Source organism: Cryptomeria japonica, chromosome 4 (assembly GCF_030272615.1).
Source record: "Cryptomeria japonica chromosome 4, Sugi_1.0, whole genome shotgun sequence".
In the NCBI taxonomy this organism is placed as follows: domain Eukaryota; kingdom Viridiplantae; phylum Streptophyta; class Pinopsida; order Cupressales; family Cupressaceae; genus Cryptomeria; species Cryptomeria japonica.
In genome coordinates this window covers 66243933-66256664 of record NC_081408.1, presented here as the reverse complement: position 1 = coordinate 66256664, position 12732 = coordinate 66243933, and the positions used below count along the sequence as shown (strand labels likewise).

Sequence of the window (12732 nt, the reverse complement as noted above, 5' to 3'; positions counted from 1 at the left end):
TCAGTTGTCCTGATAGAAGTGCTTAGAGATTGGATGAATCAATCTATTAAGGTGTCAGTAGTTAAAGAAGATATTCAGAGTGATTTCAAGAAGAAATGTATGTATGCTCAAAATAGATTATCTAAAGACATTTAGGAATATGAGAGTCTCCATAGCAAAAGAAAGCAAAGTATACAAACACTATTTCTAGTGGCTTGTTGTTGTGGAGCATTTCAAAGCAAAAATTGACTCTATTAAATTTGAATTGTGTCCCTTGGGAAAAGCATTTGATGTTTTCAGTGATATTCATGGTGCACAGAGAAAGAAGATAAACTCCTTGCAATCAAATCTTACTTGTATTAGAAACAAAAAGAAGATGTGGTAAATATATTCTTGAAAGTAAAATAGATTATTGAACCTTAGTTAGAGCATCTTTCTAGTATTCTATTTGATGTTGAGAAGTGTGAGTGGAACATCTTTGTTCCTAGTCAGTTATCAGATGTAGTTGATGTGTTTGTACAGAATGATAGTTTGAGCTTGAGTGTCCATTTGACAATGAACCCTTGGAAGTTTTTGTATCCATAATTGAAGGAAAATCATTAGAGCATCTTCTATAAGAGTAAGTGAAGAATTGTCTCCTTTGTAGTATATATTTTTTTTTCGTAACTTATTTTGTTGTTAGCCTTTGTCCTTGATGTCAAAGTGGAAGAAATATTCTCTATCAAGGAGAAATATTGTGCATCAAGAAGTAATGTTGAGTTTTGAATTTTTGAAATATTGGAAACATTATTTAAGGGGAAATTATCACAAGTTTTGATATATGTATTTTACCATCAATGATAAAGGGGGATATTGTTGAGAGATGTTTGAGAGATTGCTGGAATTACTTATCTATGTTGTCATTGATGACAAATCTGGTGATCCAGATTGGTATGCGATTGATATGTGAGATGTTATGTATGAAGGTTGATATGTAAAATGTTGTATATGCTGAGTTGTAGTAGAGTGGATGATAGATATGAATGTTATAGATAGCAGATCCTTTCTATTGTCATTGTTGTTATCAAAGTTTTTTATATGATTATTTCTTTAGAATCATGAATATATGAGTGTATCGATGTGAGAGTTTTGGGTGTTGGTTGTGATGTCTGGTCATGTGCTTCAAAATTTGTTCTTTGGATGTCACCTTTTAGTTGTATGTTTGGACATGTTGTGGTGAGCAGATTCTTGTTCTCTAGTTTCTTCTAGCTTCATTGGTTTTTTGTAACATTCATTTGGTGGTTTATTTTTTATGTCTTGAATCGTGTAATGTTGACTTGGATCATGATTAGTATGCTTAAAAATTTTTGGTCTTAGCTATGTTTCCATTATTCCATTTTGTGCTCCAATAATTGTGGCATTATGGAGGTGTGTTTCTTTGGTGCTTCATGGATATGTTCCTTTTTGGATTAACTAACTTTGAAGATTAATATTGGTATTCTAATCTAGTGATTGTAGCATGTCATTAAAATGTTCATTTGTAAAATATCTCTAAGCTTGACTTCATATTTATTTCTAAATTGATATTATATATATGTGATCTCTTTTGGTTGTGAAAAACAAATGTGAAGCTTGGATGTGTGAGAGAAAGTGTATGTATCTGGAAGCATAAAAAGTGGAATGAGCATGAGCGAAGAACATCAGTGGTAAGAGACATAGGATAAGTGTTGGTTCGGTATGAGAAGATTGGTGTAGTAAGTTGGTAAAGTTATTTACAAAGGTTCTTAACTAGATGTATTGTAAATAGTTAGTGTATTGCAGTGAATTGGTAAACTGTATAGTCAGTGTATTGCAGTGAATTGGTAAAGTGTATAGTCAGTGTATTGCAGTGAGTTGGTGAAGTATTTTTTAGAGTTTCTTAACTGGATTAGCTACAAGCAGTTGGTTGCTTGTTAGAGCTTTCACTGGAATTGATTTCATGCATATATAGATGCAACTTTCTCATTTCACTCCATTTCTCAGTAAGCCTTTCTAGTAGTAAGCCAATTGTATCTGAGCAATAAGCCCTTTAGGTAGTGATCCCTTTGGTGGTGAGCCTATTTTGTAGCCTCATATAACTAGTTATATTATCTTAAGAGTTAACTCACTTAGTGGTTTTTGCCTCTTTGGGTTTTCCACCTATAAAAATATTTTGTGTCTCTTTTATGGTTGTGTTATGAAATTTATGTTCATTTTTCAAGGATAAATAAGACTAAGATATGATAAACATATTATCTATTTTATTTTGAGAATTTGTGTAGAATACCAATTCACCCCCCCTCTTAGTATTCCTATCTATTCAACACAGCTATCCCATTACACTAAACCTATTGTGATGTTTAGAAAAAATAACGGTGGGCCACTAATCTAAGGTGTCTAGTGGGGGAACTTCAGTGAAACTTCATGTCTACCATGCGATGGAAACTCACTTAAGAGCCTATCCCAGTCCTCATAAGAGGATTTTTATGAATATCTCACAAGTGTGGATACTAAAGGAACTTGTCAGGTAGCCCAAATTCACCAAGCAGTCATGAATTTTGCCTAAATTTTTAATTTATATAGCAGGCTGATGAAGTATTGCTTGGGTCATTCCCTCTCATTTTTCCTTATGGGCTATGCAAGAGGTAGACCCTTCTACCTAAGTGAAGAAGATAATAATAATTTCTCTTACACCCAAGGTCCAATGGAAGGCAAGGGGAGGGGATACTTTTGTTACTACCTTAGGAATCTAAAACAAGAAAGCATGCCAAAAGAACAAGATACTTGAAACAAGTTAATTAAACACAAATAAAAATGATATGACCCAAATTAAGCTAGAAAAAATAAGACATGAACTTAAACGACCCCTGCAAGAAAATAATTAGCAGTTTCAATGATTACTCCCAACTTGGAAGTACACCTGTTAGGTTAATTTAGAAAATCCAAAATGAAATGTGAAAAGGGCCCTTCAACAAGATGATATAGATAGTTGCACCACTTTGTTAGGCCACAAAGGGGTTAGAACAAAAAGCCAAATCAAATGCAAAATTCAACCTTAATAACAAAAACTAAAACTAAATGCATAAAACATACACACAATTATACCTAACGCAAATGCAAAAATATTATACATAGACGCAAAAATATTATGATTAAAAATTTGCAATTTGTAAAATCATAGAAACAAAAAAAATATGGCAATTTATAGATCATATAGATGATAACAAATGTAAAATATGTGATATAAACAAGTATATATGCAGTATAACTAGTTAGAGACATCATTCTATTAAACTTAGATGCATAAAAACTTAACTTAGATGTGGAATTAAAATGCCTAATGTTGTAAGATCCATAAAACCCAAACATAGAATAAGAATACATAGACACTAAAAAAGGATACACAAATGCTAAAAAAGGACATAGAGGTGTGACTCTATCAGTCATAGATGCCAAAAGATGATGCATGGACAAGATTCTAATGATCTTGCAAAACAAAAAACAAAAAAATTAAATGCAACAGAAGATTTCATAGACATGATTTAAACCTACAATCATCGCAAATCTAATCTGCAACTTGAAAAAAAAATAAAAAACGCAAAATGATGTTAGAAAAAGGGAATAAGGTCCTAGTGAGTATGCCAAAATGTGTACGGTGAAAATGTAATGAAAAACTATTGTAAAACCAAAAAAGATCCAACCACATAAAACCCTAGTTCTATAATTAAGAATCCACCATTTACTAATGAAGAATCTAAAACATGCAAATCACATAAAAAAGAAAGATTATACCATTCACATTCTTAGTAGGGTTCGATCTCCATTGATCTTGCTTGATATGATTTCTCTTAGATTTTGTATTGTGCACAAGAGCTCAAAAAAGAATAGATTGGAGTAGAATGCATAAAATTCTTAGCTGAATGATTAGGGTTGAAAATGATGAAATGATCCTCTTATATAGAAGACACCTTAAGAAATGGGGGGATAAGATTAAGAGGTGAAAGGTTAAATGGTCGACTAGGATTAAAGGGTAGGTAGAGGAAAATGGTAAAATGATAAAAGGGTAGTTGGAGTTAAATTAAGAGATAAACGACAAGTGTCATGGACGGAAAAAGCTAATGAATAAATTAAATAAATACAGATCTATGTAATTAATAGAAGAAGTGGGACCAATTAAATAAATAAAATATTTACTTAATTTAAAGAAAAGACAATTTAAACAAATAAAAATATTTATTTAATTAGATCAGGACAATTTTAAGTGTCTATATCTATCATTTATTAATTTATTTTTTATTGTTAGATAATTTAAAGAACCCTTGTTTCAATGTAAAGAACAAGACAAAAACAAAGGCTTCTTGCAAGACCTAAGAGAAACTTCTTTCTTTTCTTATTTTTAAGGGTAACTTTTGAATGAATAAAAGGCTAAAAATGCCTTTTGAACATGACTTCGGATATAATAAAGCAATAAAACCATATAGAGCATAACAACCATCATGAGGACTTACCTCCTTTAAAAAAGAAAAAAATGACCTTTGCATGAAGGAAAAAACTATAAGAAATGACTTAACCATTAGGCACACACTATTTTCTGCCTTTTAGACCATGCATAAATAAAAAATGTATGAAGACTTCTTAAGAGGAGTAAATGATAGCCTCAAGATCTAAAATGGCTAACAATAACATAATATAATATTAATATTGCACACTATCCCTCACCCTAAATAATATTATTAATATATTATATATATATATATGTGTGTGTGTGTGTGTATGTATGTATGTATGTATGTATATGTATATATATATATATATATATATATATATATATATATATATATATATATATATATATATAGATAAACATATATATATATATATATATATATATATATATATATATAGATAAACACATATATATATATATATATATATATATAAACACACACACATATATATATATATATATATATACATAAACATATATACATATATATATATATATATATATATTGTTTAAATTAGTTATGCACTTATAATATATTGTATTGCAAATAATATTACATTATCTATTATCTATTATCTATTATCTATTATTATTATTATTATAAAACTAAATTTAAATATATATACAGTTTTATTGAATCCTAATTTACTTTATAAAAACACCAACTAATTATATTTATAAAATAAAAAATAAAAAATAAAAAAATATTCTAATATTGTTTCTTTTATATGTTTTCATTACATATATATGTGTTTGAAACTATTTGTGTTCAATGGAATTAAAAATAAACAATAATATGGATTCTTCTAGGGTGGTGATGATGTTGTTGTTATGGTGTTGTTTTGACCACCAATTTATAACACAAATTAATAATTCTTAAATTACAACATTTTAAATAATTAACATTTAGAATTGGAATTATAATATATTTAATTAAAATATTTATAATTATTATTTGCAAATTTTAAATAATAATTAAGAAATTATGTTTTATATTTTCTATTTTTAAATCCTAAAATTCAATAGTTATTTAATTATAATTCTAAACCTCACTCCAATTAATTAAACATATTTTTATTAATTATAATAAAAATATAATTTTATTTATTTATTTATTATTATTGAAAAAATATAAATAACTTTTAATTAATTTTATCCTAAATTTTAATTAATTTTGAGTATAATTAAATTTGTTTTTAAAAACATAACAAGAATAAAAAAAAGGAAAACCTAAATAATAACATAAGACTAAAAAATAAAATTTACAAAAAAAACTATATTAAAATTATATCCTTTAATTTTTTCCGTACATCAAAATTTTCCTTTCATCTTTACATGTTATATGTATTTTAAAAGGATTTTTTCTTTTCAAAATAAATAATATTAGAAACACCCTCAAAGACCATACAATATGCTCATTGGCACACATCCAGTTAACTCAAAAAATATTTCTGTTGTGCTTATTATGAAAATAGTTGTGACTAAATAATGTTGTAATGGGTCAGTTATGATGAAAAATTGTTGTAATGCATGTTGTAATCGACTACAATGGTGATGAAAACTTTTGGAATGCATGTTTTAATGGACTACATCGGTGATGAAAAACTGTTGTAACTGCATGTTGTAATGGACTAGAGTTGTGATAAAACTTTTGTAATGCATGTTTTAATGGACTACAACTGTGATGAAAACTATTATAAATTTGCTGCAGTTGTTTTGTTGATGTTATTACTTTAACCTTATAATTTGATTCTTAATCCAAGCAAAAATAATAAAATTTTATGACAAGTAAATATGTTTTATTAATATATGAAAATAGTGCACAGTTTTCTATGAGTCATTTGTTACAAAGTTATGAAATTTTCCATTGTATTTTTACAATAGAAATAAAAAATTGAAATAAAAGAACATCCAAATCTTTAACATGATTAATATATCTTGTATGAAATATAAGAATTCCCACGGAAAGTTCCCACTATGAATAACCTATGAGATAAAAAAAGCACCCCAAGTAGTTTAAAGATCAAACCGGGTTCACACCTGCAAAAGAATAAAAAATTGTAAATTTGACCACTACGTAATTGAGAGACCACTAGCTCGACGATAAAATTAGGACATTCATTAACTTTTTTACTTGTTGGGAAAGCAAACCTATTAAACCTCCAAGCAAATGACACCGAGTGACTTGGGCGGCCATGGTTATTCTTAAATATAGGTCGGGTTTATATCTTTGATTTGTTTGAACACTCTGCAATTCAAATGTGTAAATTTCTATACGATTATAGAACACTCATTATTGTTGTTGTACCGGTTTGTTTGGGCCTTGGAGCCTTGTCCCCATAGTAAGTGGACAGAAATAATGATTTATATTGTAGTTTTAATTTCTTTTCTTTTCTTTAAAATGGATTTTAGAGGAAAGCTTATGTATCGATCATTGGTCAACAAAAGTGAAAATAGGTTGTAGCCCCATATATTAATGGAAAAAAGTGGTCATTGGTGCCCCCTGCAAAGAGGGCGAAAATCCTTTATGGATTTGTTAAGTGTTTCTCCCATGGTAATGGGATTGTGGAAAATTATAGTAATCTTAGAAAAAGTGGGATTCCTGCTCGCATTACATATTTCTATGAGGGGGACAGGATGTATTTCCCATCTAAAATTGCAATGCTCCTCAAGCAGGCTTTCCAAGATGGTAAGACAGTGGTGGAAGTGGCCATTGATGGGGTTTCATGCATGGTGGATTTTATTGATATGCTACTAATTTATCCAATTGATGGCACCCAGAGATCCATTGCTTAGATAGACGTTGATGGAAAAAGGTTTTTCCCCAAAATTCTCTATGATCCAATGGGTGATAGGCATTGCGCTTTAAATGGGTGTTTTGAGACTAAAAATTGTAGAGTAGTTATTGATAGAGATTTGGAATCTATCCATGCAGAGCTGGGTTCTAGTGACTTCAATTTGTGTGACATTGAAGGCCCCATTTTTGCTAGGAATTGCATTGCAAATGAGGCTTTTAAGGGCGCGAGAGATAATTTGATCAAGTTGGCTAAAGATGAGCAAGAGTTTGCGGATGTGAGAAACAAGTTTATGGCCAGTCTTAGAATGCTAGCAAATTTTACAAGCGTTATTGGAATATATCACAACTTGCATTGTAGTGTTGTGGCGCAATCCAGATTGAATGCTTTTCAGGGGAACATAAATAATATTACCAGAAAGAATTGGGGTGATGCCAATGTCTAGTGTGCCTGGCATGGAACCTTGAGGGATGACATCTGTGGAATAATAAAGAATGGTTTTGTGTAGCTCATGACCCTGAAACATGGTGTAGTTTTTGGTAATGGAGTCTATCTTGCACCTGAAAAATTGCTTGTGTGTTAGGTAAGGAGATCTCTATTTTTCTTGTTTTTCTCTTTTGTTATACCACATTTTGAAAAATATTTAGAGTCTCATTCTATATATTTTTAAACTATGCCATGTATGTTTGTTATCCCCCAATATTAGGTGCCCATGCAGCAAATAATTTGTGTATTGAGTGCATATAATCTCCCCTAGTATGACAAATCTTATAATTTGTGCATCTACACCACTTGTGTTGGCATAAATAATATAATTTTCTTATGTGCTCTTTGCGTTTGCACTAAATGATTTACGTTCTTATGGATGTCACTTGAGAGTGTTTTTGTTTCAATCTTCTGAATGTTAGTTTTGCACTTTGCAGTGCAATAAACTCTAATGTTGATGAAAATGGTGAACAACACATGTTATTGTGTCGTGTAATATTGGGGAATATGAAGGTAGTGATACCTAGCTCACGACAATGTCATCCTAGTAATGAAGATTTTGATAGTGGCATAAATGATCTTATTAATCCAAGGCATTACATCATCTGGAGTACACACATGAACACACATATTTCTAGAATATGTTGTTAGCTTTAAGGTTTCCTCATAGTTATAGGGTAATGTTTTTTCTGTTTGTTATTCGCTCTTTATTGAAATGGATGATTGGTTGGAAAAAATTATTTGTAGAATTTCACACATATTTGATTTCTTTATGTTGTGGTTTGTATTTTGTAGATTATTGGTCTAAATTGAAAGAAAGACAACAAGCAAGATTAATGCATGACACTGCAAGTGTATTTTGTTTCTCTTATTTTGTGCAACTAGCTCAATTTTTGTTGACCCCTTGCAAGGGATGTTGGGTCAAAATTAGGCAGCTTTGTTTTCTTTCAAGAAAATACTTATATAATTAATAATATTCTTGTTAGATTGATAATGTCTATTTACAAGAAGATATGAACTTGCGACTGAGTTAATAACCTTGATAACCACAAATTTAACTATAGTACTGCGTGCACTACTCTAGGCTATGTAGCCATGAGATTGTAAATTTGATTGTATTTATTAATTACCTGTTAAATCTCTCTATAATCAATCCTTTTAACAACAAAGAAAGAGTGATCTTCTTGAAAGGTTGGATTCCATAGGAAAGAAAATTGCAATAATAAATTACAATATGTCCTACTTGTTTAGGAAACTTCTTTATGATTCAAACATATCCTTCTAGCACAACTTTTTGGTGTAATATTTCACAATGTCTATTGCATAAGCTCAAATCTAGTTCTTGAAGATTAGTAATATTATTTCCTTTTGATGTAATGTGACACAAGTAATGTCTAGGATTCCTGTCCTCTTATATCTTGACTTAACTGTTACTACTAATATCTGATGAATATGTGTCATCCCAAATATTCACCCATTTTAGGAATACATATGTTTATAATTTAGATTTAGTTATAATTTACCACACTTGTGCTTGACATAGATTTATTGATGAGTATATAATTTACTATTGTCCCTGTAGGTGTATATCATTATCTATTATGGTACTGTTTCAACTTACTTTACTATTTCATTTTACTTTTCTTATGAAGGATCTTTATTGGACTTGTTACATAGGATGGATGTTGGCCATCTCATCCTACCTCAGATAAAAAATTAGGTCAGGTGCATACTTCAATTAATGAAAAGATGAGTGTTGGCCCCAAAAATTGAGTTGTTAGTGGCTTCAATTTTTTTACGAGTGGTGAAAATGGACCAATCTGCAAGCTTGTGTCTATGATAATTAAATTGCAAATAATGTTGTTGAACATTCATTTATGGGACTCAAAACTTGATATGTATATAGGTTATGTGTGTTGGCCATTTTGTGGAATTGATTATGTTTTGCACTGATGTTTTGTCATTTATGCCAACACTAGCTGTTTGGATGCTATAGTGGCACCCTTCTGCTCCAGATAGGTTGAGTGGTTCCTGGTTGATTTGGATCTAGCATGATCCAGTAGGATTTGGTATGATTGGGTTATGGAATTGGCTTGTTCATGATAATCATACTCATATTCAGTCAGTTGGTTTTGGTCTAGTGATTGGATGCTATCCTGCTTTCTTAGAAGCTTAGTTTCTGGTTTCGGCGAGGGTTTCACCGGAAAATATTTTGATGAAGATCTTTGTTGAATTGCATAAGTGGTGTTGGTGTAGCTTCTGGTGGAGTTTTAGGATGTTTTTGGTGATCATGTTTGAGACTTGACAAATGGAGATCATTACTATAGCGTGTGGACCTATACTGGGCCCCAGTTGATATAGGTTATGGACCGACTTTAATGTAACATGTGGATTGGACCTCTTGATGTGTTTCTGGGATGTCTTATGTTTTGGATATTATTTGTTTGGTCTAAAGTCGACATGGTTTGTAAGTATCTAATTGCTTTATTTTCTAGTGGCTGACCTAATTGTTTATGGTCGAGGGTTTGTATATATAGATGTAAGATCTCATTGTAGATCATCATGGTTATGTAAGAGGTCATGGTCAAGGAATGTAATGTGCGAATAATGTGATATCATTTAGGCAGAGGATTTGGTCAATCATTGGAGATCGAATTGGCTTCATGTAAGAGGATTCAGTCCTTTGGTATTGAGCTTAACTGGAACTCTTTTCAGCAATAGGACATGTTATCTTTTGCTATTCAACACTTCTCTGGATTTCTATCTAGTCATTGAGGCTCCTTTTGTAATGAGAAGTTCGCTCTAGGTTGTTGGCCTTCCTACAAGTGCAGGCCCCTCAATTGTAATTCACATACTTACTACAAAAGTATTATCTATAGGTAGGCTTCCCACCATGGTTTTTCCCTTTATCAAGTTTTCCATGTATAAATCTTGGTGTCATGTGGATGGTTTTTATTCTTTGATTATTGTTTATTCTTAATGGTTTACCTACTATTCTGGCATTAATTTTTTGGCTTCTGGTATTAAAGTTTTAAATTGCTAACAGTTATAGTAATCTGAGACAACTGATTCAGCCCCCCCCTCTCAGTTATCTTCTAGTTATTTGAACTATATAGCAATTGGTATTAGAGGTTTGGTCCTCTTTTCAGAAATATTAACCTCTTGAGGAAGATCCTATGGCGACTAACAGTTGAAGTTCATCTAGTTCTTCTAGAGCTATCTTTCAAAGGGATATTCTGAGGCATGATGGAGCAAATTACACATTATGGAAGATTCAGATGGAGACTCATCGGAGATGACTTTGTAAGGAGATTTGGGAGATCACATAGAATGGTGTCACACCTTATAATCTGAGATCTAGCAATCCTCCTCTGGAAAATCTAGACAAGAATCTTGAGAATGATTATAGAGAAAGAGAAGCCCTCTTGTGTGCACTTTTTGATCAGAAAATAATGAGATTAATCGACAAATCAACTAGAAAGGCTATATGGGATAAGTTGGAGACTCTTAATGAAGGTAACCCTATAGTGAAGATAGATAAACTTGATGGTTACCATGTGAGACATAAAAACCTAAAGATGGAAGAAGATGAAAGGATTACTGCATTCATGGAAAGGGTAAATGAGATTGTTATGGGAATTCAATGTTATGGTGGAACTATGAGTGAAGATGAAATTGTTTCTAATTTCCTAAGAGCCCTAACACTTACATACAAAATGAAGGCTATTGCTATTAATGAGTTGAAAACAATGGCTAATACATATGTCAACAAAGATAATTTGTTTTGAAAACTATCTGATTTTGAGCTTGAAGAATTTGGACCTTCTAGAGCTATGAAGTTTGAACCTTCTTTTCATGTATCTACATCTACAACCTATAAGAAATACTAGAAATATTTGTATGCAAAGGAGTTAGAAGATATGAACAGAGAAGATGATGAGTTTGAGCAACTTGAAGCACTATTTTCTAGAAGAGTACCTAAAGGACCAGTACGAAGTAAGTATGAAGCAAAAGAACCTTTTAAATGTTTTGCATGTAATAAGATTGGTCATTTTGCATCTAGATTTCCTGAAAGGAATTCAATATTTGAAGAAAGAGCTAGAAGATCATTTAATCCTAAACCTGGATATCAGAACAAGTACAAATACATGAAAAATAGAGACAAATCATGCTACATAGTGGATGAGGAAGACATTACTGATTCTGATAATGAACCAGCAAAAGAATCTGTTAGTGATTTCATAAATGGGAAGGAATGGGTGTTCATGGCTATTAAGGAAGATGATCTAGCATTGGAAGTGAATGTACCTAAAGAGAAGGAACTTGCTGCTAAAATTGAAGACAAGGATGAATGGGTAATTGACAATGGTTGTTCACATAACATAACTGGAGATAAAGGGAAGTTTCTATCTTTGCAATAATTTGATGGCAGTCTAGTTAGATTTGGAAATGACAAAGCATGTATGATCAAAGGAAAAGGAACTATAGCATTGGATGGTAAGAACAATACTAACAATGTTTGTTATATTGAAGGTTTAAGGCATAATCTTTTGAGTGTAGGACAATTGGTAGATAAGGGATTTCAATTATAGTTCAAGGATGGAAAATGGAAAATCAACTACAGATCCGGTTTAGAGATTGCAACCAGTACACAGACAAAAGGTAATATATTTCATTTGAACTCTAGTGAGAGGACATGTTTGATTACACAGATTGATGAGAGTAGGCTATGGCATAAAAGGCTGTGTCATGTGAATTTTGATTTCATTGTGACGACTAGTTCAACTAAGGCAGTTAGGGATATACCTAAGATTATGAAACCCTATAATTTGGTATGTAAATAATGTCAAATGGGTAAACAGGTCAGAATCTCTTTTAGGAGTATACAAGATAAATCAAATGATGTTCTTGATCTTATTCATACTGATTTGTGTGGTCCTGCTAAAGTTAAAAGTTTTTAAGGTGATA

The 12732-nt window shown here is 31.1% G+C and overlaps 1 pseudogene; it reads left to right on the top strand.

Annotated features, from left to right (window-relative positions):
* LOC131077878 (probable inactive poly [ADP-ribose] polymerase SRO1) overlaps nucleotides 1-8577 on the top strand; it is a 75328-nt pseudogene extending 66751 nt beyond the window's left edge.
* Nucleotides 8578-12732: the final 4155 nt, after the last annotated feature.